Source organism: Salmo trutta, chromosome 1 (genome assembly GCF_901001165.1).
Source record: "Salmo trutta chromosome 1, fSalTru1.1, whole genome shotgun sequence".
Classification (NCBI taxonomy): Eukaryota; Metazoa; Chordata; class Actinopteri; order Salmoniformes; family Salmonidae; genus Salmo; species Salmo trutta.
This window is the reverse complement of record NC_042957.1, coordinates 15337617-15362427: the sequence shown is the minus strand read 5'-3', so window position 1 is coordinate 15362427 and position 24811 is coordinate 15337617.

Genomic DNA, 24811 nt, shown 5'->3' with positions numbered 1-24811 from the left:
CGTTGGAGTTCAGCTAGCCACAGTTGGCGGTCATCAGCTATCCCTTAGCTCGAAAAGCTATCGCCAGTTTTGTACAGCGCGACTCAGACCAGAGCATACCGGACCTATTTTTCTCTCCATATCCCAGGATTTCTACCGCAGGCTCTGGACATTTACATCTGGATCTTGCAGCTAGCTAGCTGCTACCCGAGTGACTATTGGCTAACGTCGGTCCCGGAGCTAACATCAATTATTCCAGAGCTAGCCAGCTGAAGAGTTCCATCAGCCACTCCTGGGCGACAATCACCTATCCAGACCCGTTTTACTGCCGATGCGGAGCCCCATCGGGCCTTCACGACTGGACGACTGACGTTATCTGCCCGAGGGAGTTATCCAACTGGCCCCTCCGTCGCGACGAAACCTGAACGCCCATCTGCGGCCCGCTAATCATTAGCTGTCTTATCGGCTGCTATCTTAATAGGTCTATCAGACAATTTTCTTGGGCCACTATAACTATAACTATTTTGCCAATTGGATTGGTCCCCTCTACCACCCGGAACCCCACTAATCGACAGACGGAAACGCACGAGGTGGCTAAAAACAGACCTCCCTCCATCTTCTGCCAGCTTGCTACCTATGGCCCGGCTAGCTGTCTGAATCTCACTTGGACATTTATGATCACTCGGCTAAGCATGCCTCTCCTTAATGTCAATATGCCTTGTCAATTGCTGTTCTGGTTAGTGTTTATTGGCTTATTTCACTGTAGAGCCTCTAGCCCTGCTCATTATACCTTATCCAACCTTTCAGTTCCACGACCCACACATGCTATGACATCTTCTGGCTTCAATGATGTTTCTAGAGACAATATCTCTCTCATCATCACTCAATGCCTAGGTTTACCTCCACTGTAATCACATCCTCCCTTACATTTGTCTGTACATTATACTTTGAAGCTATTTTATCGCCCCCAGAAACCTGCTCCTTTTACTCTCTATTCTGGACGTCATAAACGACCAATTCTCATTGCTTTTAGCCGTACCCTTATCGTACTCCTCCTCTGTTCCTCTGGTGATATAGAGGTGAATCCAGGCCCTGCAGTACCTAGATCCACTCCTATTCCCCAGGCGCTTTCTTTTGATGACTTCTGTAACCGTAATAGCCTTGGTTTCATGCATGTTAACATTAGAAGCCTCCTCCCTAAGTTTGTTTTATTCACTGATTTAGCACACTCTGTACATAGAAAAAGGAACATAGAATGCCCACGCAATGTAACACCCTGGCCTAACCAAAATAAAGAACAAAAAACCCCTCTCTATGGCCAGGGTGTTACAATTAGCCAATTTCTTGGGCTACTATACCTATTTTGCCAATTGGCCTGGACCCTTTTACTGCCTACACGGAGCCCTGCCGATCCATTACGACTGGTCTGCCGACGTAACCGTCCGAGGGGGCTACAACAGACTCTTCTGTCGCGACGTCCCCCTAAGGCCCATCTGCTAGCCTGCTATCTTGCTAGCTCTCTGAATCACCGTGTCTCCAGCTCGCCTAGCTACTCACTGGACCCTATGATCACTTGGCTACGCAAGCCTCTCCCTAATATCAATATGCCTTGTCCATTGCTGTTTTGGTTTGTGATTATTGTCTTATTTCACTGTAGAGCCACCAGCCCTGCTCAATATGCCTTAGCTAGCCCTTTTGTTCCACCTCCCACAAATGCGGCAACCTCACCTGGTTTAAATGATGTCTCTAGAGACAAAGCCTCTCTCATCGTCACTCAATGCCTAGGTTTACCTCCACTGTATTCACATCCTACCATGCCCTTGTGTGTACATTATGCCTTGAATCTATTCTTCCGCGCCCAGAAACCTGCTCCTTTTACTCTCTGTTCCGAATGCATTAGACGACCAGTTCTTATAGCCTTTAGCCGTACCCTTATCATACTCCTCCTCTGTTCCTCTGGTGATGTAGAGGTTAATCCCGGCCCTGCAGCGCCTAGCTCCACTCCCGTTCCCCAGGCGCTCTCATTTGTTGACTTCTGTAACCGTAAAAGCCTTGGTTTCATGCATGTTAACATTAGAAGCCTCCTCCCTAAGTTTATTTTATTCACTGATTTAGCACACTCTGCCAATCCGGATGTCCTAGCCGTGTCTGAATCCTGGCTTAGGAAGTCCACCAAAAACTCTGAAATCTTCATCCCTAAGTACAACATTTTCAGACAAGATAGAACGGCCAAATTGGGGCGGTGTTGCAATCTACTGCAGAGATAGCCTGCAGAGTTCTGTCCTACTATCCAGGTCTGTACACAAACAATTTGAACTTCTACTTATAAAAATCCATCTCTCCAAAAACGTCTCTCACCGTTGCCGCCTGCTATGGACCACCCTCTGCCCCCAGCTGTGCTCTGGACACCATATGTGAACTGATTGCACCCAATCTATCTTCAGAGCTTGTGCTGCTAGGTGACCTAAACTGGGACATGCTTAACACCCCAGCCATCCTACAATCTAAGCTTGATGCCCTCAATCTCACACAAATTATCAATGAACCTACCAGGTACCACCCCAAAGCCGTAAACACGGGCACCCTCATAGATATCATCCTAACCAACTTGCCCTCTAAATACACCTCTGCTGTTTTCAACCAAGATCTCAGCGATCACTGCCTCATTGCCTGCATCCGTAATGGGTCAGCGGTAAAACGATCTCCACTCATCACTGTCAAACGCTCCCTGAAATATTTCAGTGAGCAAGCCTTTCTAATCGACCTGGCCCAGGTATCCTGGAAGGATATTGACCTCATCCCGTCAGTAGAGGATGCCTGGTTATTTTTTTTAAATGCCTTCCTCACCATCTTAAATAAGCATGCCCCAATCAATACATTTTGAACCAGGAACAGATATAGCCCTTGGTTCTCTCCAGACCTGACTGCCCTTAACCATCACAAAAACATCCTGTGGCAATCTGCATTAGCATCGAACAGCCCCCGTGATATGCAACTTTTCAGGGAAGTTAAAAACCAATATACACAGCCAGTTTGAAAAGCCAAGGCTAGCTTTTGCAAGCAGAAATTAGCTTCCTGCAACACAAACTCAAAAATGTTCTGGGACACTGTAAAGTCCATGGAGAATAAGAACACCTCCTCCCAGCTACCCACTGCACTGAGGATAGGAAACTCTGTCACCTCCGATAAATCCACTAATTGAGAATTTCAATAAGCATTTTTCTACGGCTGGCAATGCTTTCCACCTGGCTACCCCTACTGCGGTCAACAGAACGGCATCCCCCACAGCTACTCACCCAAGCCTTCCCCGCTTCTCCTTCTCCCAAATCCAGTCAGCTGATGTTCTGAAAGAGCTGCAAAATCTGGACCCCTACAAATCATCCGGGCTAGACAATCTGGACCCTTTCTAAAATTATCTGCTGAAATTTTTGCAACCCCTATTACTAGCCTGTTCAACCTCTCTTTCGTGTCATCTGAGATTCTAAAAGATTAGAAAGCAGCTGCTGTCATCCCCCTCTACAAAGGAGGGGACACTCTTGACCCAAACTGCTACAGACCTATATCTATCCTACCCTGCCTTTCTAAGGTCTTCGAAAGCCAAGTCAACAAACAGATTATCAACCATTTTGAATCCCACCGCACCTTCTCCGCTATGCAATCTGGTTTCAGAGTTGGTCATGGGTGCAACTCAGCCATGCTCAAGGTCCTAAACGATATCGTAACCGCCATCGATAAGAAACAATACTGTGCTGCAGTATTCATTGACCTGGCCATGGCTTTCGACTCTGTCAATCACCACATTCTCATCGGCAGACTCAATAGCCTTGGTTTCACAAATGATTGCCTCGCCTGGTTCACCAACTACATTTCTGATAGAGTTCAATGTGTCAAATCGGATGGCCTGTTGTCCGGACCTCTGGTATTCTCTATGGGGGTGCCACAGGGTTCAATTCTTGGGCCAACTCTTTTCTCTGTATACATCAATGATGTCGCTCTTGCTGCTGGTGAGTCTCTGATCCACCTCTACGCAGACGACACCATTCTGTATACTTCTGGCCCTGCTTTGGACACTGTGTTAACTACCCTCCAGACGAGCTGCAATGCCATACAACTCTCCTTCCGTGGCCTCCAACTGCTCTTAACCTGTTGGGGATAGGGGGCAGTATTTGCACGGCCGGATAAAAAACGTACCCGATTTAATCTGGTTACTACTCCTGCCCAGTAACTAGAATATGCATATAATTGTTTGATTTGGATAGAAAACACCCTAAAGTTTCTAAAACTGTTTGAATGGTGTCTGTGAGTATAACAGAACTCATTTGGCAGGCCAAAACCTGAGAAGATTCCAAACAGGAAGCGCTCTCTCTGACTATTTATTGGCCTTCTTGATCATCTCTAACCAAAACAGGGGATCTCTGGCATAACGTGACATTTTCTAACGCTCCCATAGGCTCTCACAAGGCGCCAGAACGATGAATGGTGGCTTTGCAGGCCCTGGCTGAAAAACATTAGCGCATTTGGATAATGGTCGATCTGAGGACAATGAGACTGGAGGCGCGTGTACGAGCCGACACCATGTTTACTTTCTCTCTCTTTGAACGAAAACAACGACTCCCAGTCGGAATATTATCGCTTTTTTACGAGAAAAATTGCATAAAATTTGATTTTAAACAGCGTTTGACATGCTTCGAAGTACGGTAATGAAATATTTTGAATTTTTTGGTCACGAAACGCGTCGGGCGCGTCACCCTTCTTTACCCTTCGGATAGTGTCTTGAACGCACAAACAAAATGCCGCTATTTGGATATAACTATGGATTATTTGGAACCAAACCAACATTTGTTATTGAAGTAGAAGTCCTGGGAGTGCATTCTGACAAAGAACAGCAAAGGTAATCAAACTTTTCTAATAGTAAATCGGAGTTTGGTGAGTACCACACTTGGTGGGTGTCAAAATAGCTAGCCTGTGATGGCCGGGCTATCTACTCAGAATATTGCAAAATGTGCTTTCACCGAAAAGCTATTTTAAAATCAGACATAGCGAGTGCATAAAGGAGTTCTGTATCTAAAATTCTTTAAATAATTGTTATGTTTTTTGTGAACGTTTATCGTGAGTAATTTAGTAAATTCACCGGAAGTGTTCGGTGGGAATGCTAGTCGCATGCTAGTCACATGCTAATGTAAAAATATGTTTTTTTATATAAATATGAACTTGATTGAACAAAACATGCATGTATTGTATAACATAATGTCCTAGGATTGTCATCTGATGAAGATCATCAAAGGTTAGTGCTGCATTTAGCTGTGGTTTGGGTTTATGTGACATTATATGCTAGCTTGAAAAATGGGTGTCTGATTATTTCTGGCTGGGTACTCTGCTGACATAATCTAATGTTTTGCTTTCGTTGTAAAGCCTTTTTGAAATCGGACAGTGTGGTTAGATTAACGAGAGTCTTGTCTTTAAAATGGTGTAAAATAGTAATATGTTTGAGAAATTGAAGTAATAGCATTTCTAAGGTATTTGAATATCGAGCCACGGGATTCCACTGGCTGTTGAGTAGGTAGCGTCCCACTGGCCCAGAGAGGTTAAATACAAGTAAAAGTAAATGCATGCTCTTCAACAGATCGCTGCCTGCACCTGCCCGCCCGTCCAGCATCACTACTCTGGACGGTTCTGACTTAGAATATGTGGACAACTACAAATATCTAGGTGTCTGGTTAGACTGTAAGCTCTCCTTCCAGACTCACGTCGAACATCTCCAATTTAAAGTTAAATCTAGAATTGGCTTCCTATTTCGCAACAAAGCATCCTTCACTCATGCTGCCAAACATGCCCTCGTAAAATTGACCATCCTACCGATCCTCGACTTCGGCGATGTCATTTACAAAATAGCCTCCAATACCCTACTCAATAAACTGGATGCAGTCTATCACAGTGCCATCCGTTTTGTCACCAAAGCCCAATATACTACCCACCACTGTTACCTGTAGGCTCTCGTTGGCTGCCCTCGCTTCATACTCGTCGCCAAACCCACTGGCTCCAGGTCATCTACAAGACCCTGCTAGGTAAAGACCCCCCTTATCTCCGCTCACTGGTCACCATAGTAGCACCCACCTGTAGCACGCGCCCCAGCAGGTATATCTCTCTGATCACCCCCAAAGCCAATTCTTCCTTTGGCCGTCTCTCCTTCCAGTTCTCTGTTGCCAGTGACTGGAATGAACTACAAAAATCTCTGAAACTGGAAACACTTATCTCTCTCACCAGCTTTAAGCACCAGCTGTCAGAGCAGCTCACAAATCACTGCACCTGTACATAGCCCATCTATTATTTAGCCCATACAACTACCTCTTCCCCTACTGTATTTATTTATTTTGCTCCTTTGCACCCCATTATTTATTTTTCTACTTTGCACTTTCTTCCACTGCAAATCTACCATTCCAGTGTTTTACTTGCCATATTGTATTTACCTTTGCCACCATGGCCTTTTTTTCCTTTACCTCCCTTATCTCACCTCATTTGCTCACATTGTATATAGACTTATTTTCTACTGTATTATTGACTGTTGTGGTGGATGAATCAAAATTAGTTGGGTAACATAGATGATTAAGATGTTTTATTAGTATAATATGCTTATGTGAGATATTTGTCATTAGAAAGTGTTCTTTGGACTCTGGTATGTTTCAGTTGCACATTTCCCTTAGCTGGGGCTCAGTCACTTGGGGCCCAGAGAGGGTAGAGGTCAGACTTGTCTTCATGGGAATGTGTCTTTACCTATTCTTAAACCATGTGAAGGGATGGTATGATTAATGGGGAACCAATGACTTGTCTCCACAATGTCTGTGCGCAGGTCACTCCCCTCTCAGTGAGCTTGTCCAGGAGTGGGAACAAGAGGTGTTTTACTGAGGATGGGCCACTATGAGATAGCACTGAGAAAGGAGATTTATGGTGTATTTTGATAAGAACGCCTAAAAAGCATTCCAGAGGACATGAGCTAATGGTTTTGTTCTATACCGTACCAGGGAGGGATGGTTCTAGGGGGACCAGATACTGGGCTATACAATGAACCCTGTTGACATAGCCATTACTGCCTGCTGCGTTTTATGGATATCTGTCATACAAAACTTAACCTTTGTGAACTGTTACTAAGGTCTGTGGTTTGTCAATGTACGTTGAAGGGGGTGTATCTTTGCTATAAAATATCTCTGTAGCCATTGTGTAATCACCTTCCTGGTTCATTCGAGAGAGTGCATTATTGAAGGTCAAGGAGGCTTTTGCAAAAGTATCTTAAGTATTAAAGATGTAGTTAACTCGGACTGGTGTGTTTGTAACTCTCCTCATTTGGTAATGCAGAAATTAGCCACCACACTGCATGTTTGTTTTACTCCATGTGTAACTCTGTGTTGTTGTATGTGTCGAACTTTATCTTGGCCAGGGCGCAATTGTAAATGAGAACTTGTTCTCAACTTACCTACCTGGTTAAATAAAGGTGAAATAAATAAATAAATAAATAAATAAATATTTATTTATTTAAATATATGAGATGAGTAATGTAGGTGAAACCTTTATTAAGTCCATTTATTAAAGTGGCCAGAGATTTGAGTCTCTATGTTGGCAGTAGACTCTCTGTATTAGTGATGGCTGTTTAACTGTCTGATGGCCTTGAGATAGAAGCTGTTTTTCAGTCTCTCGGTCCCAGCTTTGATGCATCTGTACTGACCTCGCCTTCTGGATGATAGCGGGGTGAACAGGCATTGGCTAGGGTGGTTATTGACCTTCATGATCTTTTTGGCCTTCCTGTGACATCGGGTGCTGTAGGTGTCCTGGAAGACAGGTAGTTTTCCCCCGGTGATTCGTTGCGCAGACCGCACTACCCTCTGGAGAGCCTTGAAGTTGAGGGCAGTGCAGTTGCCATACCAGGCGGTGATACAGCCTGTGTGGACGCTCTCGATTGTGCATCTGTAAACGTTTGTGAGCGTTTTAGGTGACAAGCCAAATTTCTTCAGCCTCTTGAGGTTGAAGAGGCACTGTTGTGCCTTCTTCACCACGCTGTATGTGTGGGTGGACTATTTCAGTTTGTCCATGATGTGTACGCCGAGGAACTTAAAAATATCCACCTTCACCACTACTGTCCTGTCGATGTGGATGGGAGGGTGCTCCCTCTACTGTTTCCTGAAGTCCACGATCATCTCCTTTTTTTGTTGGTGTTGAGTGAGAGGTTATTTTCCTGACACTAGACTCTGAGGGCCCTCACCTCCTCCCTGTAGGCCGTCTCGTCGTTGTTGGTAATCAAGCCTATCACTGTAGTGTCGTCTGCAAACTTAATGATTGACTTTGAAGAGCGCATGGCCACGGAGTCATTTTTTAAAATGTTTTATTTTATTTCACCTTTATTTAACCAGGTAGGCCAGTTGAGAACAAGTTCTCATTTATAACTGGGACCTGGCCAAGATAAAGCAAAGCAGTGTGAAACAAACAACAACACAGAGTTACACATGGAATAAACAAACGTACAGTCAATAACACAATAGAAAAGTCTATATACAGTGTGTGCAAATGAGGTAAGATTAGGGAGGAAAGGAAATAAATAGGCCATGGTGGCGAGGTAATTACAATTTAGCAATTTATTTATTTCACCTTTATTTAACCAGGTAGGCAAGTTGAGAACAAGTTTTCATTTACAATTTCGACCTGGTCAAGATAAGTTACACATGGAGTAAAACAAACATACAGTCAATAATACAGTAGAAAAATAAGTCTATATACAATGTGAGCAAATGAGGTGAGATAAGGGAGGTAAAGGCAAAAAAGGCCATGGTTGCAAAGTAAATACAATATAGCAAGTAAAACACTGGAATGGTAGATTTGTAGTGGAAGAAAGTGCAAAGTAGAAAATAAATAATGGGGTGCAAAGGAGCAAAATAAATAAATAAATAAATACAGTAGGGGAAGTGGTAGTTGTTTGAGCTAAATTATAGATGGGCTATGTACAGATGCAATGATCTGTAAGCTGCTCTGAGAGCTGATGCTTAAAGTTAGTGAGGGAGATATGAGTCTCCAGCTTCAGTGATTTTTGCAATTCGTTCCAGTCATTGGCATCAGAGAACTGGAAGGAAAGGCGGCCAAAGGAAGAATTGGCTTTGGGGGTGACCAGTGAAATATACCTGCTGGAGCTTGTGCTACGGGTGGGTGCTACTATGGTGACCAGTGAGCTGAGATAAGGCGGGGCTTTAGCTAGCAAAGACTTACAGATGACTTGGAGCCAGTGGGCTTGACGACGAATATGAAGCGAGGGCCAGCCAACGAGAGCATACAGGTCGCAGTGGTGGGTAGTATATGGGGCTTTGGTGACAAAACGGATGGAACTGCTATAGACTGCATCCAATTTGTTAAGTAGAGTGTTTGAGGCTATTTTGTAAATGACATCGCCAAAGTCAAGGATCGGTAGGATAGTCAGTTTTACGAGGGTATGTTTGGCAGCATGAGTGAAGGATGCTTTGTTGCGAAATAGGAAGCCGATTCTACATACAATTTTGGATTGGAGATGCTTAATGTGAGTCTGGAAGGAGAGTTTACAGTCTAACCAGACACCTAGGTATTTGTAGTTGTCCACACAAGTCAGAACCGTCCAGAGTAATGATGCCGGACCGGCGGACAAGTGCGGGCAGCGATCGATTGAAGAGCATGCATTTAGTTTTACTTGTATTTAAGAGCAGTTGGAGGCCACAGAAGGAGAGTTGTATGGCATTGAAGCTCGTCTGGAGGATAACACAGTGTCCACAGAAGGGCCAGAAGTATACAGAATGGTGTCGTCTGCGTAGAGGTGGATCAGAGAATCACCAGCAGCAAGAGCGACATCATTGATGTATACAGAGAAAAGAGTTGGCCCGAGAATTGAACCCTGTGGCACCCCATAGAGACTGCCAGAGGTCCGGATAACAGGCCATCCGATTTGACACATTGAACTCTGTCTGAGAAGTAGTTGGTGAACCAGGCAAAGCAGTCATTTGAGAAACCAAGGCTATTGAGTCTGCCGATAAGAATGTGGTGATTGACAGAGTTGAAAGCCTTGGCCAGGTCGATGAATACGGCTGCACAGTATTGTCTTTTATCGATGGCGGTTATGATATAGTTTAGGACCTTGAGCGTGGCTGAGGTGCACCCATGACCAGCTCTGAAACCAGATTGCATAGCGGAGAAGGTACGGTGGGATTCAAAATGGTCTGAGATATTTTTGATAACTTGGCTTTCGAAGACCTTAGAAAGGCAGGGTAGGATAGATATAGGTCTGTAGCAGTTTGGGTCTAGAGTGTCTCCCCCTTAGAAGAGGGGGTTGACCGCGGCAGCTTTCCAATCTTTGGGGATCTCAGACGATACAAAAAAGAGGTTGAACAGGCTAGTAATAGGGGTTGCAACAATTGCCGTGGATAATTTCAGAAAAAGAGGTACCAGATTGTCTAGCCCAGCTGATTTGAAGGGGTCCAGATTTTGCAGCTCTTTCAGAACATCAGCTATCTGGATTTGGGTGAAGGAGAAGCGAGGGGGGGGGTAGGGGTAGCCAGGTGGAAAGCATAGAAAAATGCTTATTGAAATTTTCAATTATCGTGGAATTATCGGTGGTGACAGTGTTTCCTAGCCTCAGTGCAGTGGGCAACTGGGAGGAGGTGCTCTTAATCTCCATGGACTTTACAGTGTCCCAGAACTTTTTGGAGTTTGTGCTACAGGATGCACATTTCTGTTTGAAAAAGCTAGCCTTTGCTTTCCTAACTGCCAGTGTATATTGGTTCCTAACATACCTGAAAAGTTGCATATCGCGGGGGCTATTCAATGCTAATATAGTACGCCACAGGATGTTTTTGTGCTGGTCAAGGGCAGTCAGGTCTGGAGGGAACCAAGGGCTGTATCTGTTCCTGGTTTAAAAAATATTGAATGGGGCATGCTTATATAAGATGGTGAGGAAAGCACTTTTAAAGAACAACCAGGCATCCTTGACTGACGGAATGAGGTCAATATCCTTCCAGGATTCCCGGGCCAGGTTTATTAGAAAGGCCTGCTCTCTGAAGTGTTTTAGGAAGCGTTTGACAATGATGAGGGGTGGTTGTTTGACCGCAGACCCATTACGGAAGCAGGCAATGAGGCAGTGATCGCTGAGATCCTGGTTGAAGACAGCAGAGGTTTATTTAGAGGGCAGTTTGCTCAGGTTGCTATCTATGAGGGTGCCCGAGTTTATGGATTTGGGGTTGTACCTGGTAGGTTCATTGATAATGTGTGTGAGATTGTAGGATGGCATGTCCCAGTTTAGGTTAAGCATGTCCCAGTTTAGGTCACCTAACAGTACGGGCTCTGAAGATAGATGGGGGGGCAATCAATTCATATGGATTTTTAAAAGAAGAAGCTCGAATTGTTTGGGCACAGACCTGGATAGTATGACAGAGCTCTGCAGGCTATCTCTGCAGTAGATTGCAACTCCACCCCCTTTGGCAGGTCTATCTTGTTGGAAAATGCTATAGTTAGGGATGGAAATTTCTGGATTTTTGGTGGACTTCCTAAGCCAGGATTCAGACACGGCTAGGACATCCGGGTTGGCAGAGTGTGCTAAATCAGTGAATAAAATAAACTTAGGGAGGAGGCTTCTAATGTTAACATGCATGAAACCAAGGCTTTTACGGTTACAGAAGTCAACAAATGAGAGCGCCTGGGGAACGGGAGTGGAGCTAGGCGCTGCAGGGCCGGGATTAACCTCTACATGACCAGAAGAATAGAGGAGGAGTATGATAAGGGTACGGCTAAAGGCTATAAGAACTGGTCGTCTAATGCATTCGGAACAGAGAGTAAAAGGAGCAGGTTTCTGGGCACGGAAGAATAAATTCAAGGCATAATGTACACACAAGGGCATGGTAGGATGTGAATACAGTGGAGGTAAACCTAGGCATTGAGTGACGATGAGAGAGGCTTTGTCTCTAGAGACATCATTTAAACCAGGTGAGGTTGCCGCATTTGTGGGAGGTGGAACAAAAGGGCTAGCTAAGGCATATTGAGCAGGGCTGGTGGCTCTACAGTGAAATAAGACAATAATCACAAACCAAAACAGCAATGGACAAGGCATATTGACATTAGGGAGAGGCATGCGTAGCCGAGTGATCATAGGGTCCAGTGAGTAGCTAGGCGAGCTGGAGACACGGTGATTCAGAGAGCTAGCAGGATAGCAGGCTAGCAGATGGGCCTTAGGTGGACGTCGCAACAGAAGAGTCTGTTGTAGCCCCCTCGGACGGTTACGTTGGCAGACCAGTCGTAATGGATCGGCAGGGCTCCGTGTAGGCAGTAAAAGGGTCCAGGCCAATTGGCAAAATAGGTATTGTAGCCCAAGAAATTGGCTAATTGTAACACCCTGGCCATAGAGAGGGGTTTTTTGTTCTTTATTTTGGTTAGGCCAGGGTGTTACATTGCGTGGGCGTTCTATGTTCCTTTTCTATGTTTTTGTATTTCTTTGTTTTGGGCCGAGTAGGGTTCCTAATCAGAGGCAGCTGTCTATCGTTGTCTCTGATTAGGAATCATACTTAGGCAGCCTGTTTTCCTTTGGGGTTTTGTGGGTAGTTGTTTCTGTTGTGTGGTTTGCACCGACAGAGCTGTTGGCGTTCGGTTGTGTCTTATGTTCAAGTGTTTTGTATTATTAAAATTCAACATGAACACTCACCACGCTGCATCTTGATCCCCTCTTCCAGACGATCGTTACACTAATGGACCTCTTCAGCTAGTTGGGAGGTGGGCCTAGCTCTGGGCTAGCTCCAGGTTATCTGGTGCTTGCTTCAGGACAGAGACGTTAACCAGGAGTAGCCACTCGGATAGCAGCTAGCTAGCTGCGATGATCCGGTGGAAAGGTTCAGAGCTTGCAGTAGGAATCCGAAGATGTGGAGATGTGGTAGAGAAAAAGCAGTCCATTATGCTCTGGGTTGAATCGCACTGTGCAGACTGGCAGGAGATGAACAGGCTGAGGTTAGCTGATGACCGCTAGCAGTGACTAACTGACTACTAGCTAGTAGCTAGTTAGCTGGTTAGCTTCTGTTGGGGGTTCCGGTTCTAAAGTATAGAAAATAGCAGATCCATACCCCATTGGTTGAGGCGGGTTGCAGGAGAGTATGTTGAAATTGAGGTTAAAAATATAAAAAATATATACGAAATATATACGAAGGGAAAAAAAGATATGCAAGACAAGACAAAGACATCTGACTGCTACGACATCTTGGATTAGGCTCAGTGGTGAACAGTGGGGCCCCAGTTGTGAGGATCAGCGGGGTGGAGATGTTGTTTCCTACCTTCACCACTTGGGGGCGGGCCGTCAGAAATTCCAGGACCCAGTTGCACAGGGCGGGGTTGAGACCCAGGCTCTCGAGCTTAATGGCGAGTTTGGAGAGTACTATGGTGTTGAATGCGGAGCTGTAGTCAACGAACAGCATTCTTACATAGGTATTCCTCTTGTCCAGATGGGATAGGGCAGTGTGCAGTGTGATGGCGATTGCATCATCAGTGGACCTATTGGGGAGGTAAGCAAATTGGAGTGGGTCTAGGGTATCAGGTATGGTGGAGGTGATATGATCCTTGACTAGTCTCTCAAAGCACTTCATGATGACAGAAGTGAGTGCAACGGGGTTATAGTAATTTAGTTCAGTTACCTTTCTTGGGAACAGGAACAATGGTGGCCATCTTGAAGCATGTGGGCACAGCAGACTGGGATAGGGATTTTGATTGAATATGTCCGTCAACACACCAGCCAGCTGGTCTGTGCATGCTCTGAGGATGCGGCTAGGGATGCTTCTCGTGTTTGAGCCTTTGAATTGAAGACTCTACTTTGTCTCTATACTAACACTTTGCTTGTTTGATTGCCTTGCAGAGGGAATAGCTGCACTGTTTGTATTCGGTCATGTTTCCAGTTGCCTTGCCATGATAAAAAGTGGTGGTTCGCGCTTTCAGATTTCCACGAATGCTGCCAACGATCCACAGTTTCCGGTTAGGAAAGGTTTTAGTCACAGTGGGTACGACTTTTCCGATGCACTTGCTAATAAACTCGCTCACAGAGCCAGGGTATATGTATCTATGTTATTGTCTGAGGCTATCCGGAACCCTGGCACCGACAGAGATGGTCGCCTCGCTTCAGGTCCTTAGGAAACTATGCATTTATTTGTTTTTTTCTATGTATTATTTCTTACATTGTTAACCCAGAAAATCTCAAGTCTTATTACATATAGCCGGGAAGAACTTTTGGATATAAAAGTGATGTCAACTAACGAATATTACAACCAGGAATACGTCTTTCCCGAAGCGGATCCTTTGTTCGGACCTCCATCCTGGACATGGGATCTTATCCCAGAGGCCGACCCAAAACAACGCGGTCGCTGCAGGAGAGGCAGGGGGAGCGGCCTACTGGTCAGACTCAGAAGGCAGGCACACCATACACCGCTTCCGAGCATATTACTCGCCAATGTCCAATCTCTAGATAACAAGGTGGAAGAAATTAGGGCACAAGTTGCCTTCCAGAGAGACATCAGAGATTGTAACATTCTCTGTTTCACGGAAACATGGCTCACACTGGTGTCAGAACCGGTACAGCCACCCGATTTCTTCATGCATCGTGCCGACAGAAACAAACATCTCTCTGGTAAGAAGAAGGGCAGTGGTGTATGCCTTATGATTATCGACTCATTGTGTCATCACAACAACATACAGGAACTCAAGTCCTTTTGTTCACCTGACCTAGAATTCCTTACAATCAAATGTCGACCGCATTATCTTCCAAGACAATTCTCTTCGATTATAGTCACAGCCATGTATATCCCCCCCTCAAGCAGATACCTAGTCGGCCCTGAAAGAACTTCACTGGACTCTATGTAAACTGGAAACCATACATCCTGGGGCTGCATTTATTGTAGCTGTGGATTCTAACAAAGCTAACCTGAGAACAAGACTTCCTAAGTTCTATCAGAATTTTGAATGCGCGACATGAGCTGGTAGCATTCTGGATCATTGCTACTTTAACTTCCACGATGCATACCACGCCCTCCCCCGCCCTGCCTTCGGCAAATCTGACCATGACTTCATTTTGTTGCTCCCAGCCTATAGACAGAATCTAAAATAGGAAACGCCCGTGCTCAGGTCTATCCAACACTGGTCTGAGCAATCGGATTCCACGCTTCAAGATTGCTTCGATCACATGGACTGGGATCACTAGATCACATAACTAGATGTGAGCTGGGTGTGATCCCAACACTGCCACCAATGTAGTGGAAGAAAGTGAAAGCTGCAACAAGGATTCATACGTTGCAATGAAAAGTGAGCTCGTACGGCTGTTGCCATGAAAGCCTAGTAGGCCTCTGGGCAGAGGCAGTAGGTCTACAATGCTGTATATATCTATTACATGATTGACAAGACATAATAATCATCTTGAAACGACCTTGGAAGTGCCATAAGTAAGCCAACATAATTCATTATTTTACATGAACCTGTTTAACTGCATTGATATGGTTTAATTGATCATAGTCCAGAATCGTTATAGTTGCAAATACCAGTTACACCAGGGGAATTTAAACCAAACAGATTTTTTTTGTAGGTCTTCTGTTTCCCCACATTTATTGATTTATTAATTTCCCATTGTGAAAATGTATCCCCATTCCCAAATTAAATACCTTCATCGATGCCACAAAAAAAACTGACACATATAGCTTTTTAGGCCAATCTGGCAACCCTCATAAAAATTCGACATAGCCTTGTATAAAATGCATTATGAAAGAAATGGTGTAATGTACACCAAAAAGTACAGAATTGTATTAAATGCATTATGAAGAAAATTGTGTAATGTAGGCTCACAAGGAATATGGAATGCGTTATGAAGAAAATCGTGTAGGCCTATTGTTACTTTCAGGAAAAAAACGGCCTTTCTGACTACAAGTGCACCAGTATCCCAAAGTGTCAAGCCAAAACAAGCATAGAAAACAGTATTGGCATTTTATATGAATAAATGTGGGACCCAAAAAAGGGCAGTGCATTGCTCTATTTGCTGTCAAAAATGTATTTTCCTATGAATGAGGTTGCACAAAAATGTGTGTATTTTCCTACAAACTATGTCGCACAGAAATGTGTGTCTTTTCACATGAATTAAGCCACACAAAAATCCTCAAAATCTGCAGATTGTTTTGTTGTGTTTTTAATATTTTTTTAATAATTAATTATTGTTCTTTTTTTTACCCCTTTTTCTCCCAAATTTCGTGATATCATACAGTCTTATCCTATTGCTGCAATTCCTGTACGGACTCAGGAGAGGCAAAGGTCGAGAGCCATGCGTCCTATGAAACACGACCCACACTGCTCCCTTAATCCGGAAGCCATCTGCACCAATGTGTCGGAGGAAACACCGTACAACTTGGGACAAAATTGAATTAAAAAAACCTTTGCAGCAGCAATTTACACACAATACCCCATACTGAAAAAGGGGAAAAAACATAATTTTAGAAATGTTTGCACATTATAGAAATAAAATAAAAACTTATTTACATAAGTATTCAGACCCTTTGCTATGAGACTCGGAATTGAGCTCAGGGGCACCCTGTTTCCATTGATCATCCTTAAGATGTTTCAATAACTTGATTGGAGAACACCTGTGGTAAATTCAATTGATTGGACATGATTTGGAAAGACACACACCTGTCTATATAAAGTCCCACAGTTGACAGTGAAAGTCAGAGCAAAAAACCAAGCCATGAGGTTGAAGGAATTGTCCGTAGAGCTCGAAGACAGGATTGTGTCAAGGCAGAGATCTAGGGAAGGGTACCAAAAAATGTCTGCAGCTTTGACGGTCCCCAAGAACACAGTGGCCTCCATCATTCTTAAATGGAAGAAGTTTGAAAACACCAAGACTCTTCCTAGAGCTGACTGCCCGGCCAAACTGAGCAATCGAGGGAGAAGGGCCTTGGTCAGGAAGGTGACCAAGAACCCGATGGTCACTCTGACAGAGTTCCAGAGTTCCTCTGTGGAGATGGGAGAACCTTCCAGAAGGAAAACCATCTCTGCAGTACTCCACCTATAATGCCTTTATGGTAGAGTGGCCAGACAGAAGCCACTCTTCAGTAAGAGGCACATGACAGCATGCTTAGAGTTTGCCAAAAGGCACCTAAAGGACCCTCAGACCGTTAGAAACAATATTCTCTGGTCTGATGAAACCAAGTTTGAACTCTTTGGCCTGAATGCCAAGCGTGAAGTCTGGAGGAAACCTGGTACCATCCCTATGGGGATGCATGGTGGTGGCTGCATCATGCCGTAGGGGATGTTTTTCAGCATCCATGGGACTGGGAGACTCGTCAGGATTGAGGGAAAGATGAACGGCGAAAGTACAGAGATCCTTGATGAAAACCTGTTACTGAGAGCTCAGGACCTCAGACTGGGGTGAAGGTTCACCTTCCAACAGGACAACAACTCCAGGGCACACAGCCAAGACAACGCAGGAATGGCTTCGGGACAAGTCTCTGAATGTCCTTGAGTGGCCCAGCAAGAGCCCGGACTTGAACCCGATCAAACATCCTTGGAGAGACCTGAAAATAGCTGTGCAGCGACGCTCCCCATCCAACCTGACAGATCTTGAGAGGATCTGCAGAGAAGAATGGGAGAAACTCCCCAAATACAGGTGTGCCAAGCTTGTAGCATCATACCCAAGAAGCTGTAATCGCTGCCAAAGGTGGTTCAACAAAGTACTGAGTCAAGGGTCTGAATAGCTTATTTTTTTATACATTTGCAAACATTCTTTGCTTTGTCATTATAGGGTATTATGTGTAGATAGATTTTTATTTTATTTAACTAGGCAAGTCAGTTAAGAACAAATTCTTATTTACAAACCCTAACCGGGACGATGCTGGGCCAATTGTGCTCTGCCTTATGGGACTCTCAATCACAGCCAGTTGTGGTAGTGCCTGGAATCAAACCAGGGTCTGTAGTGACGCCTCTAGCACTGAGATGCAGAGGCTTTGACCACTGCGCCAGTCGGGAGATTGATGAGGGAGACAATTTAATACATTTTAGAATAAGGCTGTAATGTAACAAAATGTGGAAAAAGTCAGTGGGTCTGAATACTTTCCGAATGCACTGTATGTGCACGAATTGAGTGTGAGATCGTGTTTCCACCACAGCAGTAGTCCCACCCTGAACCCAGCCAACCTACTGCACCCCATGATTCTTTTATCCCCTTGTTGATAAACATTGTTTGTCTTGCACCATCACACTCTGTCATGCCCTCATTTTCAACCAACATCCCGTTCTGTTGTGGCCGTCTTTGAAAAGTATTGGACTGATTAAATATGGCTTTGAACATCACACACGCATGCACGCATGCACGCACGCACGCACACACACACACACACACACACACACACACACACACACACACACACACATGCACTACGCACACACACGCACACACACACACACACAGAGCTTTACTCTACTGTTGGCCATTTTGTGCTCACTCTGCCCCAGTTGAGGGGTAAACCATGGGCTTTGCAATCTGTTCCCTCTTTTCCCTTTGAAATTGTTTTTCTTTTCTCTTCTCTTTCAGGTACAGGTTGCTCTCTGTGGGCACATATTGTAGTTTGCACCTGGCATAACCTTTTACCTACGGCAAAAATAGAACATTTGAATAAAAAAATAAAAAAATCTGAGGAGTTTGTCATGCATATTCAAAGCCTTACTTGGGACATTCTGCACATTACAAAAACATCACCCTAATATCATACTGACATCAATGTATGAGTCAAGATGAAGGTAGAGTTATGCCCCGCAATGACTGTGCAAATACAGTGAATAAATCAGAGCATTTGCCAGACATGATTAGAATTCAACGTTATTGATCATGACTTTGAGTTCAGGGCTGTAGGTTAAAACAAAGGCCAAGGCTTCTGTCGATCTCTGCGCTTTCAAATATTAAGAGAACAGAGATTAACATAGCTGAAACTATACCCAGGTGTACACCCACTTTCTGGCTAATAATAAAACCTAAAGTGCCACAATAAAAAATTGAAATAAACATAAAATCAATAAAACCACATAGTACAGCACATAAAGACGCAAAAGGCCTACAATGGCTAGAGAGAAGCCAGCTAAGACATGTACAGCATTAAGCTTACTGTATGCTTCCCAGTCAAAACAGTTTGCGGATATATTGTGATTACATTTTGTGACGCTTTTGGCATTTTTCGTCTTCCGCAGGTTTTTTTTCAGCTGTTCGTGCGCACACATTTTTTCTTGAGGCAAGTCAAAGTTCGCTAGCTGAAGTTGCTTCGTCGATGATTGGTCCTACTCCTAGTAGGAGTGGGAACATTAAGTGTTTTTTGACATTTAACGGGAGTCGACTAGTTTCCATGCCAAAAAATATGCACTTGAGAAACACTGCACCAAACATCTTAGTTAGATGTAAGATTGTGCGACTAATACCTCCTCAGCAAAAACTTCTAAATGAATTACAGATTTCTTGATTTGTCTTTGATACATTCAGGCTATTTTGAGATAGTTTATTGGCTATGTTGTTAATACGGTGGCTCAAGAGGGACAAACAACAGCAATATTGCAATTTTTTTCTTGTTTGTCAAGTGAATGTCTGTAGGGAGTATACGAACACAGACGTTTGCTTCGCCTAACCGAGTTCTGCTAGGAGCAAACCGAACCTATACAGTGGTTGCTCCACGAAAAGTTTTGTGATTATTCTGCGGGACTTAGAGGTAATTTGTGGTTTAGTACGGTACCCTGTGTCACTACTTCATTGCTCCAGACCAGCGCAAGGGGGAGTTAGAGCACGTATTATGCTTTTGGGTCCCAAGGCGCTACTGTGTCTCTAACTGTGGGCGACATAAACCTAAATAGAAACTATAACCTATTCCCAACCGGTCATGTTGTACAGCGCCTGAGTGGTGCAGCGTCTAAGACACTGCATCGCCGTGCAAACTGTGTCGCTACAGATGCTGGTTCAATACCTGTGCCTGCCTTGACTGGGAGACCCATGAGATGACTGTAGGTTTTTTGGTTTCTCTCCCTCTAAAAACAGAAATAAATCATTCTAAATAACAAACTGGCTTTATTTACAAATTAGTAACAATGTCTCCCCCCATGTTCAAGAAATTGCCTTTTTCTCACTCATTTTATGTTATTTGAAAACGAAATCATCTCCAAAATATTGTTATTTTTTAAACAAAGCGATTATTATTATTATTAATTTAGAATTATATAAAAAAACATTGGATATTCTCACAGATATATTATTAACCCTGTTATTAGCAGGACAATATATATCGGTCATATTGGTCATGGCTCCCGATTGGCGCACAATGGGATTGCCTAGCAGTTCTCCAGCTGTATCCACTGAAATAGTGGTCGGCTCGCGAGGTCCAAGGCACGAGGGCAGGGGGCACAGAATGGGCCGCAGAGCCATGGGGAAAGGAGGAGGAGGAAGGGGGAGGGGAGTGGACCCCCACCCCACCCCACTGGCTAGCATAGAGCAACACTTTAAGGGGCATTGCACTAATAATGGCACTGACTAGGGAAATGTTCCCACTGTTCTTAGTTCCAGTCTGCACGTTGAAACCTAAACAATGTTTCTAATAATGAGCTGTTTATCAACAACAACAAAAATACACTGCGACCAAATAGAACAGACGAAAATGACATTGTTTTCATCATACCAGCTTCTTTCTATGGTGCTACCCGTTCCAGGGTTAGGACCGTAACCACAAGAGGACTTGAAAATGAGCCGGAGCTGAGAGGATCACCAAAACTGGTAGTCATAATTGTTGTGTACTAAAAACGTACTAAAAACGTTAATGTGTTTTTGCAGAGCATACAACCATGCCGACAACCATCCGTGAAGATCAGTGGACAAAGGGCTGGACAACGGGCCACACCAAAAAAAACTCATGTTTGCCAAGTAAGCAGTTAGTTTTGCTAGATTCTTAAAATGTGTATGCAGCATTTGTGTGTTGGAGTCACTTTTAATTCTTAATTGATCTACCGTTTCTATCACAGGCCACTGTAATCGATGGGGTCTTGATAAATCAATTAGATTTTTATTTTCACTGAATCTCCGTTGTGTATTGGTTAGACTACAATTATACAATTAGGGTGTAGAAATGTTATGCGCCATATTTTCCGTTCCATCCTAACGGAAACCCTGAGGGTTTTTCGTTTTTCTTGGAATAGAAACACCATAATAATAATCTAATTAAATCAGCAACATTTCTTAAAATCAGTCCCATATACTATGTTCTTACAAAAAAAGGTTTTAAATTCTCCAGTACAGCCACTATTGAAGGCTATCAAATTCTTCTCAAAGATGCCCTCTGGTGGTCAAACTAGCACTAACTAGCTTTAATGGTTACAATGGCTGACACTTAAATAGCATGTCATATAATTCTGCGGCACCATGCAAGCTGTGCTGCAGTACGCTGCAACTTTTAAAGGATGAACAACTGTATATCCGGATACCTTTAGGCCTACACTTTAAAAGCCTCTCAAAACAGGTGGGTCTTAAGCCTTGTTTTAAAACTAACAATGCTTTTCAGTAGCTCTGTAAACAATGAAACAACATCAGGACTAGGGATAATTAACCCACACCTAAAATTCCACTTTTTAGTTAATAGATAGGATGAAATATGGTACCGCACCTACTGGAGTTACTGGCTTACGTATTGTGATGTTGCAGGTATCCTTTACCATTGTCAAAGGAATTTTATATCCTAATGCTATAAATTAACAATCAATAAGCCTTGACTAATCCCCAGGTTTTGTAAGACACTGGATTCATAATTAGGCAAGGACTCAGCTTTCTGCAAAAGGTCTGTTCAGTTTATTCAGAGAACGTTCTGAGGTCCGAATAACAAAGATGTTCATTTTATCCTCTCTCTCCGATACGCACACACATCCACACCCAAAAGTAGATAACCTATGCACACACATACGCACAGACAGTAGGTGAACAGTATCTCTTCCTTGACCTGCTACCACTGTTCCAGCACTACATGTTCCTTTCCCCATAGATTAGGAGAACCTTGAAGGCTCCTCCCGGTATCTCTAAATACACACACACATTTCTCTCCCTTTCCAGCCTCTACTAGACCTTTATGAGACTAACGTTCAGTACATTAATTATTAATTATCCATGCTCCATAACTACTAATTAATGATGGATTATTGATTCATTTACCCTTATTAGATAATTCTCTTATCAACCATGTAGGTATAGTATTTTATATACATACTAATTAATATGCAATTAACATTTTCACATTTTAACAAACAGGAGTTATTTTTCATTGCTGGTGTTACAGAATTTTTTATGAACGTACTTGACGCAGTCTGTTTTCCAGTTTCACCTCTATCATACACAGGCTCGCCTCAGGGGAGAGACGGACGCCAAGAATCACAATATATCTAATCTATCTAGTGAGGCAGAGCCTTAGGGGATGCTATCTCTCTGCAGTGTGTCATAGAGTTATAGTGATGATCCATGGAGCTGTAGGCAGGCTGGATGCTATGCCGTTTGACATATATGGATGTGGCAAACTCTTACCTAAAGACTTCAGCTGTCACTTATTCTAAACTTTGACACCATGTTCAGTTCCTCAAACCCACTCCTCCTTTCACTGCAACAACTGTCCATATGGATATGGCAGAACTCACCAGCTCAATCAGACTACTAGTCAGAACTCAGTAGAGTCAACTGAGGATGTGCACACATCACAATACCCTGTGCAAGTGATGTATTCATACACTATATCATACTTCCGTGTGTATCTCCCTGAACTTTTCAATGGGCTTGACGATTATATCATTAAATTCACTAAACGCTTTCATTATGTTTTTGCGCTGAAGACCATTGTGCCACGTTTTTGTCCATTGAAGAGCATTCAAAACGCCTACAAATTCAAAAACGACAAGGCTACTTGCCCTTGTCACTTGAGTAGCGTATGGTTGTGGTTGAGTGAAAACTGAGAGAAAGGGCTGAAAAGTGTTGCGAAGTAGACCAAACTCATGAGCAATTTTACTAAAGTTGCAGTCAAGTGTTCTTTTGTTAACTCACTGCTGTTCTGTCAACACGTTAAAGATTAATAATGTTTTACTGTTACATACGCCCACTCAGTACATTACTTTTGTGACCTACTGTTATTTTGTTCAGTAATAGTTTTTTTTTGGGGGGGGTTACATGTAAAAAACAAAAATCCCCCCCTCAGTCCCCATCCACCCACCCGCTTCCTCACTCCCCACCCAGAAACCATGTCTCCCACCACGCCAAAACCCGCCCTCCCACCTCCCCGACCCGAAGAAAGAAAGAATGCCTCCCACCCATCCACTGGTTAAATGGAAGAGTGTGAGCCAACATTCGCAGCAGTGCTGCCTGCCAACAGTAATCATCTCTGATTGAAGGGGCTATCATCGTTAAGTAACTTAACAGATGCAAAGCATTAAATCTAAAAATTCATGCACTTCAAAATGTATTTTGTAACTTTGCCCCAGAAGCATTTAACTGCATTCCTTCATATGACTTTGCCATCCCATAATCTGAACCATCAATTTATACATTTTAAGTTTGTTCACAGTCTGAATTTAACACCAAGGAAATGTTTTACAATGAAATTTGCCCCAACTCCTAAATGTTCATTGTGTCCCCTAAATCAGGTTTAACACATCATATGAAGGAATTTGCCTACCTGATTTAGGGGACACAATGAACAGTTAAGAGTTGGGGCCAATTTCATTGTAAAACATTTCCTTGGTTATAAATTCAGTCTGTGAACAAACTTAAAATGTATAAATTGATGGTTCGGATTATGGGATGGCAAGGTCATATTTTCCCATGTTCTGTTCCAGTTAATGGGTTGTTCAAATTCAATTAGATCTGTGGACCATACTTTTTTACTGGCTAGCTCAGAATATAAGCTTTCCAAATGATGTTTATATATTTCAGAGATCAGTCCTTTCGGGGGGCCAGTTAGTTTGTTCATAAATCCCATCGTTAGGTGGTTCGATAGTTGAGTTTCCCAAGGGACTCCATAGGTCAGCATAGAGTAAATGAGTTGCCTGGTAATGTGTATGTGTTTTTGAAATCTTGGAAACTTCTCACACTTTTACTGTCCATCAGTAAGTGTGCTGATTCCACATTTGGACCATAGGGAGGGATGCCACAATCTGCCCTCCATATCGCAAGGCATTATTGTGAAATATATGGGCATGCCATTTTGATTCCAAGTTATATCGTTTTTTCATTTTTGTATTAAATAGAAATTGTTGGAGCAATAATTGGACCAAAGTGTAATTTACATTGTTTAAGAACACCTCAATAGGAAACACCATATTTCTCGCTATACTCAGCCAGGTGGCAGACGAATCATATCTAAACCAATTTAAGATGGGCTGAAATGCTATTGCCTGGAAATACAATTTATATGCTGGTACGGATAGTCCTTTTACATGTACGTCTTTCCCTCTTATAGTGCTGAGTGATTAGAGCTGCTGAGGTCAGTTAGTTTTCAGTTAGATTATTAAAAAAGAATCACGTTTTTTTATTTCAGTTTTTACCTTAACCTCTCTGGGCTAGGTGGGACGTTTGCATCCCACCCTAGTCAACAGCCAGTGGAATCCCGTGGCGCGATATTCAAAATACCTTAGAAATGCTATTACTTCAATTTCTCAAACATATGACTATTTTACACCATTTTAAAGACAAGACTCTCGTTAACCTGTTAGGGCTAGGGGGCAGTATTTACACGGCCGGATAAAAAACGTACCCGATTTAATCTGGTTACTACTCCTGCCC